The sequence below is a fragment of the Zootermopsis nevadensis genome, unplaced genomic scaffold, assembly GCF_977971745.1.
Source record: "Zootermopsis nevadensis isolate Lab colony 2312 unplaced genomic scaffold, Znev_1.0 Znev_ptg000037l, whole genome shotgun sequence".
Lineage (NCBI taxonomy): Eukaryota > Metazoa > Arthropoda > Insecta > Blattodea > Termopsidae > Zootermopsis > Zootermopsis nevadensis.
The window spans coordinates 8,933,754-8,958,578 of NW_028259169.1; the positions used below are offsets into that span (position 1 = coordinate 8,933,754).

A 24,825-nucleotide genomic window follows, 5' to 3' on the forward strand; every position below is an offset into this window, starting at 1 on the left:
TTTTTCATTGGTTTTCCTGTATTTCTATGTATTAATAAGAGGTCTTGGCAGAATTACTTTTCATGTTGAATTATTGTTTCAGAGAGTTAGCAGCAGAACAGTTGGAAGAAATGCGTCGATTACAGACTTATTGGATGGAGCTTCGTCAGTACATCCGTATGGTTTACCGTATGGCCATAGAAGGCAGAACAGTAGAGAACAATGGTGCAGAGGATTATGAGGTCAAGATGAAGGACTTGGTTCAGAAGTGAGTTTAAACTCTGTTAACCCTTTGAAACGTGAGTTACTGAAAGGGATATTCCTTATCCTAGGTTGTGTTTTCATCCATTTACTGGTGTGGGGAGACCATGATGTATCAATCATTTCCTCTGCACATGGAATATTCTTGTCTTGTTTGTGTGTGCATACACACAGGTGTGCTTGTGCATGTGTACTGGGTCTCAAAGGGAAGATTCTGTAAAATGTGTTAATTAACTTATAGCATATTCTGGTCTATAAATGTTATTCTGTTACTTAATCTTCTATTTCATTGCAGGATGTGTGCTCGTGATCCACATCAGTTTTTTCAGAGGCTTGAGTCACAAGTGCAGGAATTTGTAATTGAAGCCAAAGTCCGTCAGTTAGAACTTCTTCATCGAGAGGAGCAAACTCCTGAATTTGCTCAGATATTCCTCACAGGTAGAATCTGAACATCTGTGGATGTGGAGGAGAGATAAAAGTAACTTATTAGAATAAGAACCTTGATTAAGTCCTAGTTTGGTATGTTGCCTGATCAAAAGTATCCGGACACGTATGCGAAACTGTCCTCTAAGTGTCCCTCGGATTTACTTCCCAGTAGTTTATACTAATACGGGGTGGGCCCACCATTGGCATTTATTACAGCTCTAACTCTGTGTGGGAAGACTGTCTACTAGATGTTGGAACGTCGCCGGGGGAATGGCCGACCATTCTTCCTGCAACGCTGTAGCAAGCGTAGTTAGTGATGTGGATCGTTGGAGTCTGGCGCGCAGCTGCCTTTCTAGATCATCCCAGAGGTGTTCAATAAGATTGATATCGGGGCTCTGGGCTGGCCAGTCCATTTCTGGAACCTTATTGTCCACAAACGACTCATGAACAGACCCTGCTTTGTGGCAGGGAGCATTATCATGCTGAAACACACAGTTGTCATCTCTGAACTGGTCTTCTACCGTAGACAACACGCAGCAGGTCAAAATGTACTTATATCCTTCCCCCTTTAACGTGCTCCATTGTATTACGAGAGGACCAAGTCCCTTCCATGAAAAACACGCCCACCGAATTTCATTGTGGCACTATACAGGCCGGCATGTAGCATTCACATGGCATTCGCCACACCCAAACCCTCCCATCGGATTGCCACATGGTATAACGTAATTCATCACTCCAAATCACGTGTCTCCAATCGTCCACAGCTCAGTGGCGGCGCTCTTTACACCACTGAAAGCGGCGCTTAGCGTTCACAGGCGAAATGTGTGGTTTATGATCAGGTGCCTGGGCTTTGAACCTCAGTCCTCGTAACTCACGGTGCACAGTCATGGTGCTAGGTGCACAATTAGTGGCACTGCGGAATTCACGGGTGATGGTATCACACGATGATATGCGATTTTCCCGTACCACCTTCTTCAATTCTCGACGGTTTCTTGTCGGTCAACACACGTGGTCTACCCGACCGTGATTTTGTTGTGGTTGTGTCTTCTCATTTCCACTTCACAATCACGTCCCTGATGGTCGACTTGGGCAACTTGAGAAGGGCGGAAATGGCCCTGATGGATTGCTTACTGATGTGGCAACCAATAACCATACCACATTCGAAGTCACTGAGTTCCCTTGCTCTACCCATTCTGTCGGTATCGCATAGCACCGAACAACATCGAGCCCTCTGATTCCTTTTATAGCTGCAGCGGCGGGCGTAGTGATATCTAGACTCGAGTTTACGTTTACAGAGGAGTGTCCGGATACGTTTGATCAGGCAGTGTATATGTTCTGATGCTGTAAAATTGTTTTATTAAAAAACATTGTGGGTTAAGCCCACATTGTGTCATACCATTGTTAGAAACCTTTAAATTTAAATTTTGTTCGTTCGTTTATTTTTACTCGTCTCTTTTCACACGTCACGTATCTTTTAAACCTTTCAATGACAAATTTTAGTATACCAATTTTCTGGGCAAAGCATGTATTGTATTGTTTGGGGGGGAGGGGGATGTGCTCTTTATTCCAGTATGGCCACAAGGACTTGTGATGAAAACTCTGTTATGTTATGTTGTACAGGTCTTCTGGAGGGATATGACAAACTTTGCCTTGCTGCAAAGCAGCTAGCCCCTTTGCTACAGCAGTTGGAGACTGAACACTTGCAACGATTCAACCTTACATGGGAGGTCCTTAACAAACACTTGTATCAGAGTTGTGTCTATACTGACCCTCTTGTACAGGATAATCTTCCCCACTACATAGGACAGGTGAGCAAATATGGGTTACTTTTGATTGTTGGTTATATAATATTTGCAGGTGGTGTTTGGTTTAGATGCAACTAAAAGAAAGAAACTTATTCAGAAATACTTGGGCTTGTGTATTTGTAGACTTGCATGCAGAGATTTTTTATTCAAAAAGGAATTGACGAATTGGTATTTAAAATTAAAATTGTTCCAAAATCATGACTTTTTTCCCCTAAGTGTATTAAATAACCTTTTTTACTGTTTTGGTCTGTAAGCATTAATTGCCATGTTTTTTTTAAATTGGTGCAAACGTCCAAAATGAAATAACACCTTGTCTGTTGACTATCTGTGTTTGTCAGTTTATATCAAGTTGGCTTTCAAATTGTTCACATAAAATGTTCACAATATTAAGACTTTCTGCCAAGTTGTCGGCAAGGTTAAGCACTTCAGTCTACTTTTTAAGGAAAATAAAGGAACAAATGTTCCACAACGCTTACTATGTTTTGCCATGACATTGAATGTGCTTATGTGGAGATGTTGAGCGTCATCATGTTGCTTTTAGAAAACCTGAAGTATTTCATAGCATAAAATGTACAGCAGATTTCTTGCCATTCCAGTTACGTAACATGTTGCCAGGGAAGAATCAAGCCTACTCTGAGCTGGTGCACCGCTACTTGGTATTTGATTATGAAATGACCCTTATTGGAGCTATGTGGAGGGACACAGAGATGCTTGTTCATAAATATAAGTAAGATTTCTGTTTACTTGTGAAATTAGTTCTCTCCCAAATGTGCTCTTTGACAAAATTGGTGCTGACAGTAAGTTACTTCCTGGAACACATTCCTTGAGAAGCTGATAGTTACTCAGCTTTTTAAGTATACCCTACCTTTTGTGAGACCTAAAGATTGATTTCTGTGTTTAAAAAGACTGTCACTGACCCCTAACTACTAATATTTGGAGGTATTATTTTGTAATTGCCCTCATTCATTTTCTGTTAGGCTACGTATTGGCTGACTTCTTTGTTATTTGAACTACATTTACAATATATGCAACTCTGTATAAATATTAAGAAAAATATATATATATTAATTATACCAAAGCAGCTCTTGAGAACTGTGGTTTGGACCACATATGTGACCTTGTTTCAAATGTAAGAATGATGTGCATAGTATCTGTGAAGCAGTGTTTAATTTATTTTGGTTACAGTAGGACATTTTATTTCACTTAAAACCCTTTACTTTAAGGTTTGTCAATATCTACCTTGAACCCCCAGTTGAAGACTTTAGGGCACCGTAGCATAGAAACATACATATTCATATCAGGTACAAATTAGCTAATTATATTACTCCAGCTCATTGCTTAAGATTACTCTTATATCTTATGTTCTAGTCAAGAGCAGGCGACCCTGAGAGCTAAGCAGCGCATGCTAAGGGAGGACTGGGAGCTGTTCAAAGTACAACGAAAGCTTATTCAGCAGAAGATGTGGAATAAGGCTGCAAGGTGCATATGAAATCCTAACATGTCACATTCTAAGTAGGATTTGAGGTTCTCGTGGCGGTGAGTACAAAAATGGCTATCTTCTGTGAGTGAATCACCCTGATGATGGAGGCTTCAACAATCTCTGATATGTTGGTAAACTTCTACCAGACTACAGGGATCTACAATCCGAAAAACAGTCATCTTCATGTCACATTATATTTGAGCTGATTAATAAAACAGAGTGTCTCGTAATTATCTATTCAAAATTAAGCATTTTTTGCAAACCATTATGTATTCAGAAATAAAATTACAAAATTTAGTCATCTGTATGTCTACCTTGTCAAATCCAGCAGAAGTTATAGCTGTTTTCAAGTGGCTGGCTTGAATCTGTGAGCATCTATTCTACGTTTTTTTATAATTTTTTTAATATCATGTGCCCCTAGATAAGGCACGAACCCCATTTTTTATAGTGTTTCTAAGGGGAAAACATTTTTGATGAAAAACTAATGCATGATAAAAATGTGACTTTTCCCACTTTTAAAATCATCAGTTTCTCATGGACATTATATCATCACAATCACCAGTAAACATCAGAATTTCAAGAACAATGCAGTTAATTTCTTGTGACAACCCTCAATTACATATTCTTGATTAAGCTTTAGATTGCAAATGTTATAAGAGGCACAAATATGTTTATTGGTTATTCATCGAGAAAAGACAATAAGTTTTCCCACACAGAATACGCCATTTTTTAGACTCACTATAAAACTATATGGTATTTTTGTGCCTTTATATGGAAAATCAACTCTGATTCATGATCACAAGAATTCATCATCAGTTTAAATGGATGGCTCTTTGCACATGTCACTGTTAAATGCTTAATATAAAACACTGTGAAGTTGTGTGTAATCCTTAACGTTGTCATCATTACTTGTGTCGGTTTCACTACTGCCACACAAAATTTCAGTAATAAACTAATTCAGCACTCACGTCATTCTTGAAAAGTCAGTCATCTTTAAATGACTGATGGGAATATTGGCATTTTTTCTGCCACAAAGAACATCTTGCATTTTCTGTAAGATTTTACCGCAAAGCAAGAGAATAAAATGTCCCATGTTATCTGCTTTGTTAGTTTGGCTTGGAATTTAACAGATGGTGCTCTTGTGCATAATGCTTCAAATTTATGCATCGATTTTGCATGATTAAACACTTCTGTGTTGTGGTAACTATGAAAACTTGAAGAGGTCTCCTGTGCTTTAGTTTTCAGAATATTGAAAATCAGGCAGTGTTCTTGATATACAAGTTGTCCCAAAAACCTGTATGCGCACATTCAGTGAATAAAATACATTTTAATAAACTAAACCATTGTATACATCAGCAATGGCACTTAGTGAATCTAGTGTAGGTTTTCAAAATGAAAACCTTTTGCTTTATGGCACAGTTGACAGCAGTGAGCAGTGACTAACAGACAGCCACCGAAGTTGTTGGCTTTGTGGGCAGCATGTGTATGTATACGAATGAGAGAAAGGTGAGTATAAAATTTCGGTTGTCCTTCTTTTGCAGTGAACTCCGAGAGTATTATGAGCAGTTGATGACGCTGGCTAGTCTTGGTGGGCCTTTATCAGGTCCTGGAGCTGGTAGTCCCAGAGATAGTAGCCCTGATGATGTTGGAGGTACAGGGGGGTACTGCCCTAGCTGTAGCTCTCGCAGGGGCTGTCCATGTGATGAGTGTCATCTCATGACCTGTGGTGGCCTCATCACACCACCCGACTCCCCAGGCCCACTCTACAGGTACTAGATGGTTGTGAACAAAAATTGTTTTGCTCCTTTTTGGATTATAATAGTCTGCATTTAGTTGGTTACCAACATTACAGAGGTTCCATTTGCTACCATCTTTATTTCTGCTCAGAAGATGGAGTAGATTGTTTCTTCCAAACTTTTTGTAATTACCTATGAAACTACATGGCTTTATAATCTAGAATAGCACAGTTGGAATTTTCGCTACTGTGAAAATCTAAAAAATCTTATATTTTCTTTCTTGTTACAGTCATAAAGTGGATGTCATACAAGAGTATCGCGTCGAGGGCGAGGGCAGTGAGCAGCCCCAAGAATCTCCATTAGAACCTGATGTTTTGGGTGAAGGTGCAATTGGAGGAGGAGGAGATACAGATGGCACAGAGTTAGCTTCAGCTCAGCAGCAGAGTTGCGAGTGTCATGTGTGTACTGCCCCACTCATGACTCCTGTAAGCATTGTGTTCGAGTGCAATCGATGTGTTCAGCTCCGGAGTTATAATAGTGATGTAGAAAATATCCCCTTTCACCACATAAATTTAATATTTGATTTTATATATATAATTTTTCAGTTTAGTTTTACTATTCAGTGTATTTCATGGCATATTGTGAATATGGAGATGCTCACTGTTACTTCAGTTCTATAATTAAAAACAATTGGAAAACCGGTTTCAAACAATAAAATGCACTTTTTCTGATGCATGGTTGTGTTTCAGAATATGGTTCTGATTTCTAGACTTATTTACTTGATAACTCTCAGGCTTTTGAAATATGTTCTAGAACCCATATTCAACATTGTAAAGCTGCAAATTTTGAAGTTTGGCATGTTGAGTTACTGGGAAAAAGACACAGTTTCCCACTTTTAAAAAACTATCTATTTTGCCCCACACCCATATATGTATAAATTGTAAGTTAATGGTAATTGAGATGGTTGATCGTTACAATTCCTCATAAATGTGTGATTAAGTCTTAGTTTAAATAAATTTTGAAGTCTGAGCAGTAGTATTGCTGCTTGTTTCAGATGGATCTTATGGAAAGCTACGAATGTCATACTTGTGTTCCTGGAGGTACATCAGCTGTCAAACGTAACCTGCATGCCGGTGGTTTTCATTTGTACCCACATATCCATGGTACTGGAGAAGGTGAGTTTCGTAATGGACCTTCATATTTCTCTGTTTGTGAAGTGCCTTATGCCATACGATTGTAAGGATTCTCAGGAGAACTGAATTATTTACTTTCTTGAATGAGAGTCAATTTAACTGTTGGTTTATATAATGCTTCGAATACACTTCTTTTATTATTGCTGCTGACTCTCTGCAACCCACAGCAGCCATCACAGTGATTGTGCATCGTTTGGAAAGCAGTGCCTCGTAGCCATAAAATATTTTCCCCATACTTCCATTGGAATGTGTTGTTTTCTTCTCTCAGTGTCGTGTTAAGTAGATGAAAATGAAAGTGTTGGAGCTCCTTTTATGATTGTTTCAGTTTTTTATCCATTTGTATCCATTTAAACTATATATTGTAAAATAAGTGTGTTTCGTTTTTACAGGTGGTGATGCTGGCAGTTTATACCCACATCTATATAACATTCATCCATCTCTTCTCACACAGCTGGGACCTAAACATTCACACCTTGGTGTTTATCTTCAGGATCACCTTCAAGTAAGAATATAATATGAACCAAAGAACTACATAGAAGCATTTAAAACATTGTATAGTAGCAGATTCCAGATAGTGTTAGACCTAAGGTCTTTTTTTTGGATTTTAATGCTTTCTGTATTTTGGATCTTTATGCAGAGGAATTTTAATACAAACAGAATAAGTAATAAGAAATATATGTTTGAGTTATGCTTTATCTACAATTCACAATTTGTTATTTTGCATTCCTGTTTCACTCTGATAAATCACTGATTTCACACATATTACTTCAAACTTCGTGTGCAAGTCTAAGCACTTGTGTTTCATTGCCGTAATTGAGGTGGAACACTTTTTAATGTAACACAATTCAGAATCTTAAGAAATGAAGTCCTAATCAGTAGTCAAGCAATAGAATACACAAATAAAACAGAAATAGATTGGTAAATGTCTTTGTATTAAATAGAAGTGTCCTTTGGTGTGACATCCTGTGTGTGTGCATAATGTACATATTACATGATTATATTCAGCATAATTTTGTTGTTGCAATCATCATCATTATCATTTCATTTTTTCTATATGACAGGGCAGATTGCAGCCATAGAATGAAACGGTAGTGCTAAATGTTTACACAAATATTCACACTTTCTTATTGTGACTAAGGAGCTGTTTATACTCTAACTTAACACACTGTTTTCCATGTGGTATGTTTAAAACCACAGGGATATAATCCAGGATTCTGGCTTTCTGAAATTGTAGATTTTGTCTTTTCACACACCTGCATCTCTGATCTTTTTCCTCTGTGGGTCTCATATATAAATATTAAGTTTTCTGTTTGGCCCCTCTTCTTGGTTGAAGAAATTGTTCGTATATTTCAAGATACACATTTTATGTTATACTGCCATAGACAGGGAGATGCACAGTGCTGTGTGTTAAATGATGCTGGTATAGTTATTCATGGCAAGTTCCATGAAATTAGATTTGAAAGTTTCTGCATTGTGATAGAATTAGATCCATTATAAAAAAATTCTGTTATGAAGGCTCAGAATAGCTGTGAATCACAAGGATGTTGTGAGTTTCCAATTATTTTGTTTTAATAAGATCATGCTGGAAATTGTTATGTTAAAGTTGACAACAGTTTCTGATACTAAACCAGCTTATGTAATTTCATCTCAGCTGACAAGTCCTGCAGTGCAAGATGTAAATGATCTGCTGCCACTAGATACTCTTCCAGCACCATCAAGTCCTCCCAGTGTAACCACTGCTGCAGCAACCGCCATTCAAATTAATAATGTCATAAACACAATCTCCTCTGCTGGGAAGGCGCCTGTCGTATCGTCTTCATCAGTTGCAGCTCAAAGGTTAACATCTGAAGCCTCTTTACCAGCTTCTGGCTCGCGATCATTTACCTTAGAAAACTTTAAGTTGCCACCTGGTATAACAATTACAAATGTTGATGATCCAACTGCTGCAGCTTTAAGGAAATCTCAGTCAAAACCTTCAGAAAGTTCAAAACCCACACCCTCTGTGGCATCCACACCTTCTCCAGCATTCTCAGGCCCAGTTCTTGCAAAGCAGGTCTCAGTTGGTTCCCTTCCACAGCCCATAAAGGACCCTAGAAACCTAGAAGCATTGATGGACTTCATAGAGAGGGATCAGTCAAGTAAATGTAAAGATGCTAAGAAAGCTGCCAAGAAAGCAAGACAGAAACAGAAAAAGGTGATTACTTCTTTATTACCTTAATTTTATTGGAATTTGTGTTATTATACAGGCAGTGAATTTGTTAAGTGGCATGACTTATGAAGAGAGCTTAATCCGAAAACATCTTTGTAGTGAAATTTGAGTATCGGAGATTTTACTGAATTATGTTTCTAACACCTTTAACATTTGGAATATGTTACTTTGATGTTTTTTGCATTTTTTAATTATATCTTTTCTCTCGCCCCAGCTGGAGGATAAGGAGAAGAAAGATCAGGAAGAGTCAGAGGGACAAAGACTTGAAGAGCTTCAAAATAAGACACCAGAAGTTACAAATACTGTAGTAAATACTCCTGGTTCACATGGTGTCAATTCTAACCTCAAATCTAACAAATCTTCAAGTATCTCTGGAAATAAGAATTTAAAGAAACAAGATTCAGGGCTAGTAGAGCAGGGAAATTGTAGCAAAGCAAAGAATGTTGGTGGTCCCGGGGAGATTGCCACCTGCACACGAGTGAATTCTTCAACTTTGCAGCAGCCACCTCAGATGGTAACCATTAAGAGAGTGATGGAAGCCAACGGAAGTGAACCCACCGTAACTATCGCACTGAAGGGGGCCACACCTGACAAAGACAAAGTCCTTTTCACCTTCGTCAATGGGCAAGGTAACTACAGTACAACAAATAAGTTTATTTTCATTTTTACAATCATAATATTTATTGTTAGTTTAAAAATTGTCATTGTTGGTTATCAATATCTACTAGAAAAATTCGTGATTTTTCGCCGTCAAAAAAATTTGTCGTCAAGAAATTACGTCATCAAATAACAATAAACAAACACATTTTTGTAACCCGCATTCATTACACGTTTTGCCAAATGACCTTGATAGACGAAAGTAGCGCTTTGATCTAGTCAAATAAAAATCTCCAAGTTTTGCTAGTAATATGTCAGAGCTCTTACAATTTAAACTTCTGCTGTACTAAAAAAGTTGTTAGTGGAACCACGGTTCCGGAGAATTTGACGTAAATGCGTCTATACAAAAAGGTAGTTTTTATATTGGCTTTTTCTAAATACTTACTTTAAACATGCTTTACATTTGAGATAAGTTTGATTTAGACATTGATTATTTAACCTGAATTAGTTACGCTTAAGATTGTTCTGTGATAGCTAAATTATGTTATAAAATTTGTACATTTTAGACTACTAGAGCAGGGCGCTCCTTTCGGAGCTCCTAGGGTGGGTTGGTCAAGTTTGTAAAACGCAACCAACCTTGGTTAGTCCCGAAGGTAGTTAGTTTAGTGTCTCATTCAAGTGTTTTAACCCCTGAGTAAGAAACTTAACACTTCACCAAAACACCGAAGTGTTTTGGTTGCGTTTTAAAATCTTGAGTAAGACACTAAACTAACCCCATGTATAAACAAATATAAGGTGATGTTGTTGATGACGTCATTTTTTGACGACAACGATGGCTAATCCTTTCGGAGCGCTTCCTGTAATCTGATATTTTACTTCTTTACGTCGCTGATCGGTGGCCAATAGTTCTTGGTTAGTCAAATTTCTACGTCCAAACCCACCCTTGCAAGTCTTCTTTTTTCTATTCTGTTTTATGTTACATAGTTCTGATGTTTTAGTTCTTTACGTCGCTGTTCAGAGGCCATCTGTTCTTGATCATTCAACTTTCTACGTCCAGCAACACCATTCCTAATCTTGGTCTGTTTTATTTTGCTTTTCCTTTCTTGTTTAATACGGTTTTCTATGTTTATCAATGTAACTCTCCATTCGTTTTTCTTTATTTGTTAAATAGTTCTGATGGATTAGTTCTTTACGTCGCTTTTCAGAGGCCAGCTCTTCATGGTTAGTCAACTATCTACGTCCAACCCCACCCTTGCAAATGTTCGTTTGTTGTTCTACGTGTGTTATTAATATGGTCTCGTTTAACAATGTAAGTCTTCTTTCGCTTGTACTTATTTGTTAAATAGTCTTAGATTTCTTGCTTTTCTTTATTTCTTAAATACGTCTGATGTTGTAGTTCTTTACGTCGCTGTTCAGAGGCCAACTGTTTTTAGTCAGACAACTTTCTACGTCCAATCCCACCCTTTTAAGTCTTCGTTTGTTTTCTTCTGCTCTTCTGTTCTTGTTGAATAAGTTTTTCTGCTTTTATGAATGTAAATCTCTCTTCGCTTTTCTTTACTTGTTAAGTAGGTCTGATGTTTTAGTTCTTTACATCGCTGTTCAGGGGCCAACTGTTCTTGGTTAGTCAACTTTCTACGTCCAACAACACCCTAGCAAATCTTCGTCTGTTTTATTTTGCTCTTCCGTTCTTCTTTAATACGTTTTTCTACATTTTATCAATGTAAGTATTCCTTCGCTATTCTTTATTTGTTAAATATATCTGATGTATGAGTTTTTACGTCGTTATTCAGAGGCCAATTGTTCTTGGTCAACCCACCCTTACAAATCTTTGTCTGCTTTGTTCCCCTTCTGTTCTTATTGAATATGTTTTTCTACGTTTATCAATGTAAGTCTTCCTTCGAATTCTTTATTTCTTAAATATGTCTGATGTTGTAAATCTCTACGTCGCTGTTCTGAGGTCAACAGGTCTGGTTCAGTCAACGTTTTACGTCCAGCACCACCCCTGCAAATCTTCAACTTAAAATCGATCATAAAGAATCAGTTTTCATATTAGTTTTCGTAATCGTAATATATCAAATGAGTATCAGTTTACCTTGTTGGATTTGGTACTTCAAATACTTGATAAGGTCTTCTTTCACTTTTCTGATGTTTTATTCCAACTCTCAGTCAATATTCAAGAATGCTAAGTGCTCCTTCTAGAGCAGTGATAATACGACTGGCTTGAAATTTTTTAATTTCTTTGTTGTGAAGCGTTATTTGTTTACTCGGCATTGTTGTGTTCCACAACAAAGCCGTGTAAACAAATAATATCTATTGACATTGTTGATAACGTCATTTTTTGAAGACAAATTGGTTTACGACGACGAAACCATAAATTTTTATATTAGGTCAACATATCGTGCAAAAATTATATCTATACAAGATTTTGATCTAGTAGTATTACTTTCAGGATTTGACATCAACATTAATCCAAACGTTTCCTCCATAAATGTGATAAAGCTTTGATTTTAATCTTTCTTTAAATCAATGTTAATATCTCCTGTATATATTATCGGCATTGTATTAGGAACTTCTGTGGCCATAACTGGAAACATCTTTGTATAATTACTCAAATGACTCAAAATAAATCTCTTACAATCATCAATAGGTGTGTGGTTAGAAATATACAGGGTTACAATTAAAACTTTTTCACCATTGACCATACAATCTGCAGCACAAATATCACTTCTGTTTTCAGCTGCAGCTATTCTGTATTCTTCTCCATCCTCCTTAGGTAGTTTCATCAACAGATGTGGGGTAGCCATGGAAGTTGCTCCATATTTCTCGTACACAACCACTCCGCCTGCTCTATGTTCGTCACTCATAAAATGTGTGACGCATTTATAACCTTCCAAATGTACAGTTTCGTTGTTGTGCATCCACGTGTCGGTGAGCGCTAGGATATCGGTATCAGTTACCACTGTATCCGTTGCAATGCCTTGCACATGAGTTTTTAAACTCTGTACGTGTAGAGTAGTAATTCTTAGATCACGAATACCAGCACTCCTTATGAATGCTCTCACCGAAGCAGTCAACGTGGGCAATACAAGTGTTTCTAACCGCCTCAGTTCAGTGCGCAAGTCCTCTACCTTCGGGTTGTTTGTTCCTTGGGCATGATAAAACACGAAGTCGATGTTTCTGCTTGTGATGTACAAACCGTCCAACGATGTAACGCGAGAAAGGGCAACGTACACCAACTGATGATCTAGACTGTTGTTGTAGTTGATACAATTTGTTGAAACGTACCACACTGCGATTTATGAACCGTTAGAGCACCAGCGGGAACTTGAGCTTCGTTATTTGATAATAATTCCTTCTTGCGATTTCTAAATTCCGTCATACCTTCAGCATTAATTTTTGGTATTTCTTTTTGGAATCTCAGGTTCATTATTTGATAATTGCTCCTTCCGATTTTTGTACTTTCTTATACGTTTGGCATTAGTTTTAAGTATTTTTTAGAAACTTTAGGTTCATTATTTAATATTTCTATGTTTTTACGTTTTCTGTATTGTCTCATTATTTTGTTTTATGGAGTCTTTTAGCTTCACTGTCATCCATGTTGTACATAGTATGACGCAACCAACCAACGCAACAACAGATTACTTAATAATTATTATATAAGATAAGTACCTGTGATATTGTAAAACGTTCTTACGAGCACAAAATTATCTACTCCACGACGCAATTTTCTACAAGCAATTCACAGCTCAGCTCTTTCCGCAATAACGAAATCGGATTATTGACGGCAGTAATGTAACATAACAATGCAGAGTTAACAGATAACGTTTCCTAGGTAACCATTATAAGAGTGTAACTTCATTGTTATGTTACCAACAAAACGTCATCTGGTTATCAACAATGAAGGTACACTGTTTCGTTTCCCAGGTAACATTAAAAATGAAGTTACACTTTTTCGTTTCCCTTTTTCGTAACACTTTTTTGCCGAATGACACTGACCCTAAAATATAGAAGTATTTACGTCAAAAAACGTAGATGTGTAGTGGAAACAGTTTTAGTGTTATGTGTAAAGATTAAAATGCTGTTTAAGAAGGGAATTTTTTAATAAAGAAATAACAAAATATGTTATGTTCAAAGCCATGCACAAACGAAAGTTTGATTTGTACCTACTTTTAGTTCCATTTTGTACAGTTGCAATAATTTGTGGAGGTTGGTTAATTACACTACTTAGAATATTGATATTTCTGCTTTTATAAAATAAGATTTACTTTGATGGCACTTTCATATGTTGTTGCAAGACTCTGTGTGTGTGTGTGTGTGTGTGTTCAGAATAAATTTTTCTCCATTTCCGTTTTCTGTTTACAGTTTGTCAGTCACAGAAGGACAGTGTGGTGGGGGTGCAGAAGTTGTCCAACCAGAACTCAAAAAACAGTCAGTGTAGCACAAACAGCAGCTCAGCCAGTAATAAGAAGAAAAAGAATAAAGGAAATAACAATTGCCCTCAGCAGCAGAACAATGCATCTGTGGTAGCAGCAACTAAATCTCAACATTCCACTGCCAAAAATACTAGTATGCTGAAAGCTTCCTCAGGAACAAAGAATAGTTCTGCAGTAAATGTTGGGGGCAGGCAGCAAACATCGTCTGGTAATAATGAGTCCAGTATGTCACAGCAGCAGGAACTGTCTTCATCCGTTATTGTTAATCATGCAACAAATGAAAAGCTTTCAGTGATGTCTCCACTCAGTCATGCTCCATCACTGAATCAGTTCACCGCAGAAACCGCCACTCAAATTAATAATGTCATAAACACAATCTCCTCTGCTGGGAAGGCGCCTGTCGTATCGTCTTCATCAGTTGCAGCTCAAAGGTTAAAATCTGAAGCCTCTTTACCAGCTTCTGGCTCGCGATCATTTAGCTTAGAAAACCTTAAGTTGCCACCTGGTAAAACAACTACAAAGATTGATGGTCCAACTGCTGCAGCTTTAAGGAAATCTCAGTCAAAACCTTCAGAAAGTTCAAAACCCACATCCTCTGTGGCATCCACACCTTCTCCAGCATTCTCAGGCCCAGTTCTTGCAAAGCAGGTCTCAGTTGGTTCCCTTCCACAGCCCATAAAGGACCCTAGAAACCTAGAAGCATTGCTGGGCTTCAAAGAGAGGAATCAGTCAAGTAAATGTAAAGATGCTAAGAAAGCTGCCAAGAAAGCAAGACAGAAACAGAAAAAGGTGATTACTTCTTTATTACCTTAATTTTATTGGAATTTGTGTTATTATGCAGGCAGTGAATTTGTTAAGTGGCATGACGTATGAAGAGAACTTAATCCGAAAACAACTTTGTAGTGAAATTTGAGTATTGAAAATTTTACTCAATTATGTTTCTAACACCTTTAACATTTGGAATATGTTACTTTGATGTTTTTTACATTTTTTAATTATATCTTTTCTCTCGCCCCAGCTGGAGGAGAAGGAGAAGAAAGATCAGGAAGAGGCAGAGGGTCAAAGACTTGAAGAGCTTCAAAATAAGACACCAGAAGTTACAAATACTGTAGTAAATACTCCTGGTTCACATGGTGTCAATTCTAACTTCAAATCTAACAAATCTTCAAGTATCTCTGGAAAAGGAAATAAGAATTTAAAGAAACAAGATTCAGGGCTAGTAGACCAGGGAAATTGTAGCAAAGCAAAGAATGTTGGTGGTACCGGGGAGAATGCCACCAGCACACGAGTGAATTCTTCAACTTTGCAGCAGCCACCTCAGATGGTAACCATTAAGAGAGTGATGGAAGCCAACGGAAGTGAACCCACCGTAACTATCGCACTGAAGGGGGCCACACCTGACAAAGACAAAGTCCTTTTCACCTTCGTCAATGGGCAAGGTGACTACCGTACATCAAATAAGTTTATTTTCATTTTTACAATCATAATATTTATTGTTAGTTTAAAAATTGTCATTGTTGGTTATCAATATCTACTAGAAAAATTCGTGATTTTTCGCCGTCAAAAAAATTTGTCGACAAGAAATGACGTCATCAAATAACAATTCACAACCACATTTTTGTGACCCCCATTCATTACACGTTTTGCCAATAGACCTTGATAGACGAAAGTAGCGCTTTGCTCTAGTCAAATAAAAATCTCCAAGTTTTTCTAGTAACATGTCAGAGCTCTGACAATTTAAACTTCTGCTGTACTAATAAAGTTGTAAGTGGAACCACGGTTCCGGTGTATTCGACGTAAATGCGTCTATACGGAAAGGTAGTTTATATATTGGCTTTATTCTAAATATTTACTTTAAACATGCTTTACATTTGAGATAAGTTTGATTTAGATATTGATTATTTAACCTGAATTATTTACGCTTAAGATTGTTCTGTGAAAGCTGATATATGTTATAAAATTTGTACATTTTAGACTACTAGAGCAGGGCGCTCCATTCGGAGCTCCTAGGGTGGGTTGGTCAAGTTTGTAAAACGCAACCAACCTTGGTTAGTCCCGAAGGTAGTTAGTTTAGTGTCTCATTCAAGTGTTTTAACCCCTGAGTAAGAAACTGAACTAACTCCCCCAAATGGGGAGTTTAAACACTTGACCAAAACACAGAAGGAGGTTGATTGCGTTTTAAAATCTTGAGTAAGAGACTAAACTAATCCCAGTGTATAAACAAATATAAGGTGATATTGTTGATGACGTCATTTTTTGACGACAACGATGGCTAATCCTTTCGGAGCGCTTCCTGTAATCTGATATTTTACTTCTTTACGTCGCTGATCGGAGGACAATAGTTCGTGGTTAGTCAACTTTCTACGTCCAAACCCACCCTTGCAAGTCCTTTTTTCTATTCTGTTTTGTTACATAGTTCTGATGTTTTAGTTCTTTACGTCGCTGTTCACAGGCCATCTGTTCTTGATCATTCAACTTTATACGTCCAGCAACACCATTCCTAATCTTGGTCTGTTTTATTTTGCTCTTCCTTTCTTGTTTAATACGGTTTACTATGTTTATTAATGTAACTCTCCATTCGTTTTTCTTTATTTGTTAAATAGGTCTGATGGATTAGTTCTTTACGTCGCTTTTCAGAGGACAACTGTTCTTGGTTAGTCAGCTATCTACTTCCAACCCCACCCTTGCAAATCTTCGTTTGTTGTTCTACGTGTGTTATTAATATGGTCTCGTTTAACAATGTAAGTCTTCTTTCGCTTGTACTTCTTTGTTAAATAGTCTTAGATTTCTTGCTTTTCTTTATTTCTTAAATATGTCTAATGTTGTAGTTCTTTACGTCGCTGTACAGAGGCCAACTATTTTTAGTCAGACAACTTTCTACGTCCAATCCCACCCTTTTAAGTCTTCGTTTGTTTTCTTCTGCTCTTCCGTTCTTGTTGAATAAGTTTTTCTGCGTTTATGAATGTAAATCTACCTTCGCTTTTCTTTACTTGTTAAGTAGGTCTGATGTTTTAGTTCTTAACGTCGCTGTTCAGAGGCCAAATGTTCTAGGTTACTCAACTTTCTACGTCCAACAACACCCTAGCAAATCTTCGTCTGTTTTATTTTGCTCTTCCGTTCTTGTTTAATACGTTTTTCTACGTTTATCAATGTAAGTCTTCCTTCGCTTTTCTTTATTTCTTAAATTTGTCTGATGTTGTAGTTATTTACGTCGCTGTTCTGAGGTCAACAGGTCTGGTTCAATCAACGTCTTACAACCAGCCCCACCCCTGCAAATCTTCATCTTAAAATCGATCATAAAGTCAGTTTTCATAATAATTTTCGTAATCATTATATATCGTATGAGTATCAGTTTACCTTGTTGGGTTTGGTACTTCAAATACTTGATAAGGTCTTCTTTTACTTTTCTGATGTTTTAGGCCAACTGTCAGTCAATATTCAAGAATGCTAAGTGCTCCTTCTAGAGCAGTGATAATACGACTGGCTTGATATTTTTTAATTTCTTTGTTGTGAAGCGTTATTTGTTTACTCGGCATTGTTGTGTTCCGCAACAAAGCCGTGTAAACAAATAATATCTATTGACATTGTTGATAACGTCATTTTTTGAAGACAAATTGTTTCACGACAAATTGGTTTACGACGACGAAACCATAAATTTTTATATTAGATCTACATATCGTGCAAAAATCATATCCATACAAGATTTTGATCTAGTAGTATTACTTTCAGGATTTGACATCAACATTAATCCAAACGTTTCCTCCATAAATGTGATAAAGCTTTGATTTTCCTCTTTTTTAATTCAATGTTAATATCTCCTGTATATATTATCGGCATTGTATTAGGAACTTCTGTGGCCATAACTGGAAACATCTTTGTATAATTACTCAAATGACTCAAAATAAATCTCTTACAATCATCAATAGGTGTGTGGTTAGAAATATACGGGGTTACAATTAAAACGTTTTCACCATTGACCATACAATCTGCAGCACAAATATCACTTCTGTTTTCAGCTGCAGCTATTCTGTATTCTTCTCCATCCTCCTTAGGTAGTTTCATCAACAGATGTGGGGTAGCCATGGAAGTTGCTCCATATTTCTCGTACACAACCACTCCGCCTGCTCTTTGTTCGTCACTCATAAATTGCGTGACGCATTTATAACCTTCCAAATGTACAGTTTCGTTGTTGTGCATCCACGTGTCGGTGAGCGCTAGGATATCGGTATCAGTTACCACTGTATCCGTTGCAATGCCTTGCACATGAGTTTTTAAACTCTGTACGTGTAGAGTAGTAATTCTTAGATCACGAATACCAGCACTCCTTATGAATGCTCTCACCGAAGCAGTCAACGTGGGCAATACAAGTGTTTCTAACCGCCTCAGTTCAGTGCGCAAGTCCTCTACCTTCGGGTTGTTTGTTCCTTTGGCATGATAAAACACGAAGTCGTTGTTTCTGCTTGTGATGTACAAACCGTCCAACGATGTAACGCGAGAAAGGGCAACGTACACCAACTGATGATCTAGACTGTTGTTGTAGTTGATACAATTTGTTGAAACGTACCACCATGCGATTTATGAACCGTTAGAGCACCAGCGGGAACTTGAGCTTCATTATTTGATAATAATTAATTCTTGCGATTTCTAAATTCCGTCATACGTTCAGCATTAATTTTTGGTATTTCTTTTTGGAATCTCAGGTTCATTATTTGATAATTGCTCCTTCCGATTTTTGTACTTTCTTATACGTTTGGCATTAGTTTTATGTATTTTTTTTAGAAACTTTAGGTTCATTATTTAATATTTCTATGTTTTTACCTTTTTTGTATTGTCTCATTATTCTGTTTTATGGAGTCTTTTAGCTTCACTGTCATCCATGTTGTACATAGTATGACGCAACAAACCAACGCAACAACAGATTACTTAATAATTATTATATAAGATAAGTACCTGTGTTATTGTAAAACGATCTTACGAGGAAAAAATTATCTACTCGAAGACGCACTTTTCTACAAGCGATTCATAGATCAGCTCTTTCCGCAATAATGAAATCGTATTGTTGACGGCAGTAATGTATCACAACAATGCAGAGTAAACTGATGACGTTTCCTAGGTAACCATTATAACAGTGTATCATCATTGTTATGTAACCTGGGAAACGAAAGAGTGTAACTTCATTGTTATGTTAATTAGAAAACGTCATCTGTTTATCAACAATGAAGTTACACTTTTCCGTTTCCCTTTTTCGTAAAACTTTTTTGTAACACTTTTTTGCCGAATGACACTGACCCTAAAATATAGACTTATTTACGTCAAAAAACTAGATGTGTAGTGGAAACAGTTTTAGTGTTGTGTGTAAAGATTAAAATGGTGTTTAAAAAGGGAATTTTTTAATAAATGAATAACAAAATATGTTATGTTCAAAGCCATGCACAAACGAAAGTTTAATTTGTATATAATTTTAGTTCCATTTTGTACAGTTGCAATAATTTGTGGAGGTTGGTTAATTACACTACTTAGAATATTGATATTTCTGCTTTTATAAAATAAGATTTACTTTGATGGCACTTTCATATGTTGTTGCAAGACTCTGTGTGTGTGTGTGTGTGTGTGTGTGTTCAGAATAATTTTTTCTCCATTTCCGTTTCCTGTTTACAGTTTGTCAGTCACAGAAGGACAGTGTGGTGGCGGTGCAGACGTTGTCCAACCAGAACTCAAAAAACAGTCAGTGTAGCACAAACAGCAGCTCAGCCAGTAATAAGAAGAAAAAGAATAAAGGAAATAACAATTGCCCTCAGCAGCAGAACAATGCATCTGTGGTAGCAGCAACTAAATCTCAACATTCCACTGCCAAAAATACTAGTATGCTGAAAGCTTCCTCAGGAACAAAGAATAGTTCTGCAGTAAATGTTGGGGGCAGGCAGCAAACACCGTCTGGTAATAATGAGTCCAGTATGTCACAGCAGCAGGAACTGTCTTCATCCGTTATTGTTAATCATGCAACAAATGAAAAGCTTTCAGTGATGTCTCCTTTCAGTCATGCTCCATCACTGAATCAGTTCACCGCAGAAAACGCCATTCAAATTAATAATGTCATAAACGCAATCTCCTCTGCTGGGAAGGCGCCTGTCGTATCGTCTTCATCAGTTGCAGCTCAAAGGTTAAAATCTGAAGCCTCTTTACCAGTTTCTGGCTCGCGATCATTTAGCTTAGAAAACCTTAAGTTGCCATCTGGTATAACAACTACAAATGTTGATGATCCAACTGCTGCAGCTTTAAGGAAATCTCAGTCAAAACCTTCAGAAAGTTCAAAACCCACACCCTCTGTGGCATCCACACCTTCTCCAGCATTCTCAGGCCCAGTTCTTGCAAAGCAGGTCTCAGTTGGTTCCCTTCCACAGCCCATAAAGGACCCTAGAAACCTAGAAGCATTGCTGGGCTTCAAAGAGAGGGATCAGTCAAGTAAATGTAAAGATGCTAAGAAAGCTGCCAAGAAAGCAAGACAGAAACAGAAAAAGGTGATTACTTCTTTATTACCTTAATTTTATTGGAATTTGTGTTATTATACAGGCAGTGAATTTGTTAAGTTGCATGACTTATGAAGAGAGCTTAATCCGAAAACATCTCTGTAGTGAAATTTGAGTATCGGAGATTTTACTGAATTATGTTTCTAACACCTTTATCTGTGCAGGGTATCAGTGACCACAGTGGGGTATTATTAGAAGTGGAATGGGAAGAAAAAATCCGTGAACCGCAGGTAGAAAGATTAGTCTCCATGTTCCATAAAACAAATGTTTTAGGATTACAAAACTTTTTTCGGGAAAAGTTTAAATTATGGGCTGGAAATGGTAGTAGCGTGGAAGAGATATGGGAAAGTTATAAGGATATAGTCTTCGAGGGTATCGACCGTTTTGTACCTCAAAGAATCCTGAGGGAAAATCCGGATCCGGAATATTATACCAAGGAAGTGAAACGTCTGAAGGTAAAGGTGAGGAGGGTTTATAATAAGAGAAAATCTGGAGGGCAGTACCAAGCGGAGCTGAAACGGTTATCCAAGGAGTTGCTGATAGTAAAAAAGAAGGCTCAGGAGACATTCTTAACGTCGGTCTTTCAAAGCGAAGGGAGAAGCTGGACAGAGTTTTACAAATATGTTAAAAGACGTAAGGGTAATAGAGAAACTATTCCTGCAATCAAGGGCGTTAAAGGAAACCTCATCACAGATCAAATGGAAAAGGCCAACTCCCTCAACGCTTATTATGCGTCGGTATTCAGTTGCGAACGGATAAATCCGCTAAATAACCAGCTAATCCAATCAACAGATTCTGATGATACGTTTACCATTAGTATCAATATCATAAGGAAACGGATAGCAGCAATCGGGAAAAATAAATCCGTCGGACCAGATGGCATCCCCGGGGAAATTTTAAAGTTAGGTGGGGAAGCAATGATTCCATACCTTGCGCGTCTGCTGGAGGTAACGATGAACAACAATTCTATCCCAGGGGACTGGAAGAAGGCTATAGTGGTCCCTATTTATAAAGGGGGAGATCGATCGGTAGTTGGGAACTATAGACCGGTCAGTTTAACCTCGGTGGTTTGTAAGCAAATGGAGCACGTTATAGCAGGGTATCTAAGGCAAGTCTGGGAAAGGAGTGAGTGGTTATATGAGGGTCAACATGGGTTTAGACCAGGGTACTCATGCGAAAGTCAAGTAGTCACGGTTTGTCAAGATGTTGCTGATTCATTGTACGAGGGAATCAGGACTGATGCGGTTATAATAGATTTCTCAAAGGCATTCGATTTAGTCCCACACGATAGGCTGATTACAAAAATTGCTGCAACCGGTGTGGACTTGAGGGTAGTGTTATGGGTAAAGGAATTTCTCTTAGGACGTTCGCAAAGAGTAAGAGTGGACCGACAGCTATCTCATGAAGTCAGGGTAACGTTAGGAGTGCCGCAAGGGAGCGTATTAGGTCCCTTGCTATTCCTAGCTTATGTTAATGATATTTGGAAAAACATTGATTCAAATATACGGCTTTTCGCTGATGATTGTATAGTATACAGGAAAATAATGGATAGTAGTGACATTGATAAGTTACAGACAGATATGAATAGATTATGGGAATGGGCGGTAGAAAATGAAATGAAGATAAATCCAGGTAAAAGTAAAGCAGTCAGCTTCAATAGAGCTAGGGTGAAGGATAAGCTGAGTTACGTTTTTGGGGATCAATTAATTCCAGAGGCAAATAGCTTTAAGTACTTAGGAATACTTATTCGCAGTGATCTGAGCTGGGCAGATCTTGTGAATTATACACTAATTAAAGCATGGAAGGCTCTCCATTTCGTAATGCGTATACTAAAAAAGGGAAATAACAATACGAAACGTTTAGCTTATACGTCGCTAGTGAGACCGATACTTGAATATGGAGCTGTGTGTTGGGACCCTTACAGGGAAGGACAGGTAAGAGCCCTAAATCGGGTGCAGAAGAGAGCGGCTAAATTTGCAAATTTCACGAACGAATCTGGTTGGGAAACATTGGCACAGCGTAGATTGATAGCCCGAATGTGCGCCCTTTTCAAAGCATACACGGGGGGCCAGGCTTGGAAAATGATAGAGGATAGATTATTAAAGCCATGCTACCTGGGCAGGGACGATCATACTCTGAAAATTAGGACTAGGAAACAAAGAACGGATGTAGGCAAATATTCCTTTGTAAATAGGACCATAAGAAGCTGGAACCAATTACCTCCAGGCGTGCTAGAGTCTTTCCCCTGTAAATTAGGCACCTTTAGAAAGAGGGTCAGAAAAGTAGTTACAAGCTAAGGGTTATTAAGTTGGGAATAAATGGTGATAAGGGAAGTGAAGTGTCTTAGTCTCCAAGTGATGAAGGGCTGTAGTTCTTTGGGATAAAATTTTCATGTACTGAGAGCGGACTTTATATTCTACTCTAAGTATTGTGATTAATTAGTGGATGTGTGTTTTTTTTTATTGTGTGTCAGATGTTTTATTTTGAGTGTGGTATGTTGTATTGTTGTGTGAGTGCATCAGTTCATGACGTTTGTAATACATTGCAGTTGTTGTCTTATGTCTAGGTGGTATTAAGTTCTTTTTTTTAAGTTAAGTACTTGAGGTTGGATAGTTTTGTAATTTATGAGTTGGTTGATTTTGAGTGGGATGTGTTGATTTTGTTGTGTCCTTTTTTTATTGTTTTGTTCTGTCTCTGTGTTGATGTATCTCATTGTTGTGTCTTATTGTTTTTGTTGTGTCCTTTTGTTTATTGTTTTGTTCTGTCTTATTGTGTTGATGTATCTCATTGTTGTGTCATATTGTTTTTGTTGTGTCCTTCTTTTATTGTTTTGTTCTGTCTCTGTGTTGATGTATCTCATTGTTTATTGTGTCTTATTGTTTTTGTTGTGTCCTTTTGTTTATTGTTTTGTTCTGTCTCTGTGTTGATGTATCTCATTGTTTATTGTGTCTTATTGTTATGTTGTGTCCTTTTGTTTATTGTTTTGTTCTGTCTCTGTGTTGATGTATCTCATTGTTTGTGTGTCATATTGTTTTTGTTGTGTCCTTTTTTTTATTGTTTTGTTCTGTCTCTGTGTTGATGTATCTCATTGTTTATTGTGTCTTATTGTTTTTGTTGTGTCCTTTTGTTTATTGTTTTGTTCTGTCTCTGTGTTGATGTATCTCATTGTTTATTGTGTCTTATTGTTTTGTTGTGTCCTTTTGTTTATTGTTTTGTTCTGTCTCTGTGTTGATGTATCTCATTGTTTGTGTGTCATATTGTTTTTGTTGTGTCCTTTTTTTTATTGTTTTGTTCTGTCTATGTGTTGATGTATCTCATTGTTTATTGTGTCTTATTGTTATTGTTGTGTCCTTTTGTTTATTGTTTTGTTCTGTCTCATTGTGTTGATGAATCTCATTGTTCTGTTCTGTCTCATTGTTTTGTATGTTATTGTAGGACACTGCCACCGGGTATAAACCCATTTGCAGTCAATAATAAATAATTTGGAATATGTTACTTTGATGTTTTTTGCATTTTTTAATTATATCTTTTCTCTCGCCCCAGCTGGAGGAGAAGGAGAAGAAAGATCAGGAAGAGGCAGAGGGACAAAGACTTGAGGAGCTTCAAAATAAGACACCAGAAGTTACAAATACTGTAGTAAATACTCCTGGTTCACATGGTGTCAATTCTAACCTCAAATCTAACAAATCTTCAAATATCTCTGGAAATAAGAATTTAAAGAAACAAGATTCAGGGCTAGTAGACCAGGGAAATTGTAGCAAAGCAAAGAATGTTGGTGGTCCCGGGGAGATTGCCACCAGCACACGAGTGAATTCTTCAGTTTTGCAGCAGCCACCTCAGATGGTAACCATTAAGAGAGTGATGGAAGCCAACGGAAGTGAATCCACCGTAACTATCACACTGAAGGGGGCCACACCTGACAAAGACAAAGTCCTTTTCACCTTCGTCAATGGGCAAGGTGACTACCGTACAACAAATAAGTATATTTTCATTATTACAATCATAATATTTATTGTTAGTTTACAAATTGGCATTGTTGGTTATCAATATCTACTAGAAAAATTCGTAATTTGTCGCCGTCAAAGAAATTTGTTGTCAAGAAATTACGTCATCAAATAACAATTCACAACCACATTTTTGTGACCCCCATTCATTACACGTTTTGCCAATTGACCTTGA

At 37.4% G+C, this 24,825-nt stretch overlaps 1 long non-coding RNA gene and 1 other non-coding gene across 2 annotated transcripts in view; one reads left to right on the top strand and one right to left on the bottom strand.

The window, feature by feature from the left end:
* The window catches only part of LOC110828649 (uncharacterized), a 35,456-nt gene that overhangs the window by 4,939 nt on the left and 5,692 nt on the right, over positions 1-24,825 (top strand). Inside the window, exons 3-18 of the transcript XR_015538206.1 lie at positions 83-247; positions 536-678; positions 2,287-2,474; positions 3,068-3,198; positions 3,840-3,950; positions 5,493-5,720; positions 5,977-6,172; positions 6,742-6,862; positions 7,270-7,382; positions 8,484-9,074; positions 9,304-9,713; positions 13,756-13,892; positions 14,049-14,908; positions 15,138-15,567; positions 19,778-20,637; positions 24,190-24,613. This is a non-coding gene — a transcript (uncharacterized LOC110828649). The remainder of the gene's footprint in view (positions 1-82; positions 248-535; positions 679-2,286; positions 2,475-3,067; positions 3,199-3,839; positions 3,951-5,492; positions 5,721-5,976; positions 6,173-6,741; positions 6,863-7,269; positions 7,383-8,483; positions 9,075-9,303; positions 9,714-13,755; positions 13,893-14,048; positions 14,909-15,137; positions 15,568-19,777; positions 20,638-24,189; positions 24,614-24,825) is intronic.
* On the bottom strand, positions 12,174-13,454 carry LOC147871904 (uncharacterized). The gene is made up of 2 exons (XR_015538160.1): positions 13,356-13,454; positions 12,174-13,051 (listed from the first exon to the last, which is right to left on the bottom strand). It is a non-coding gene; the product is annotated as an uncharacterized LOC147871904 (long non-coding RNA).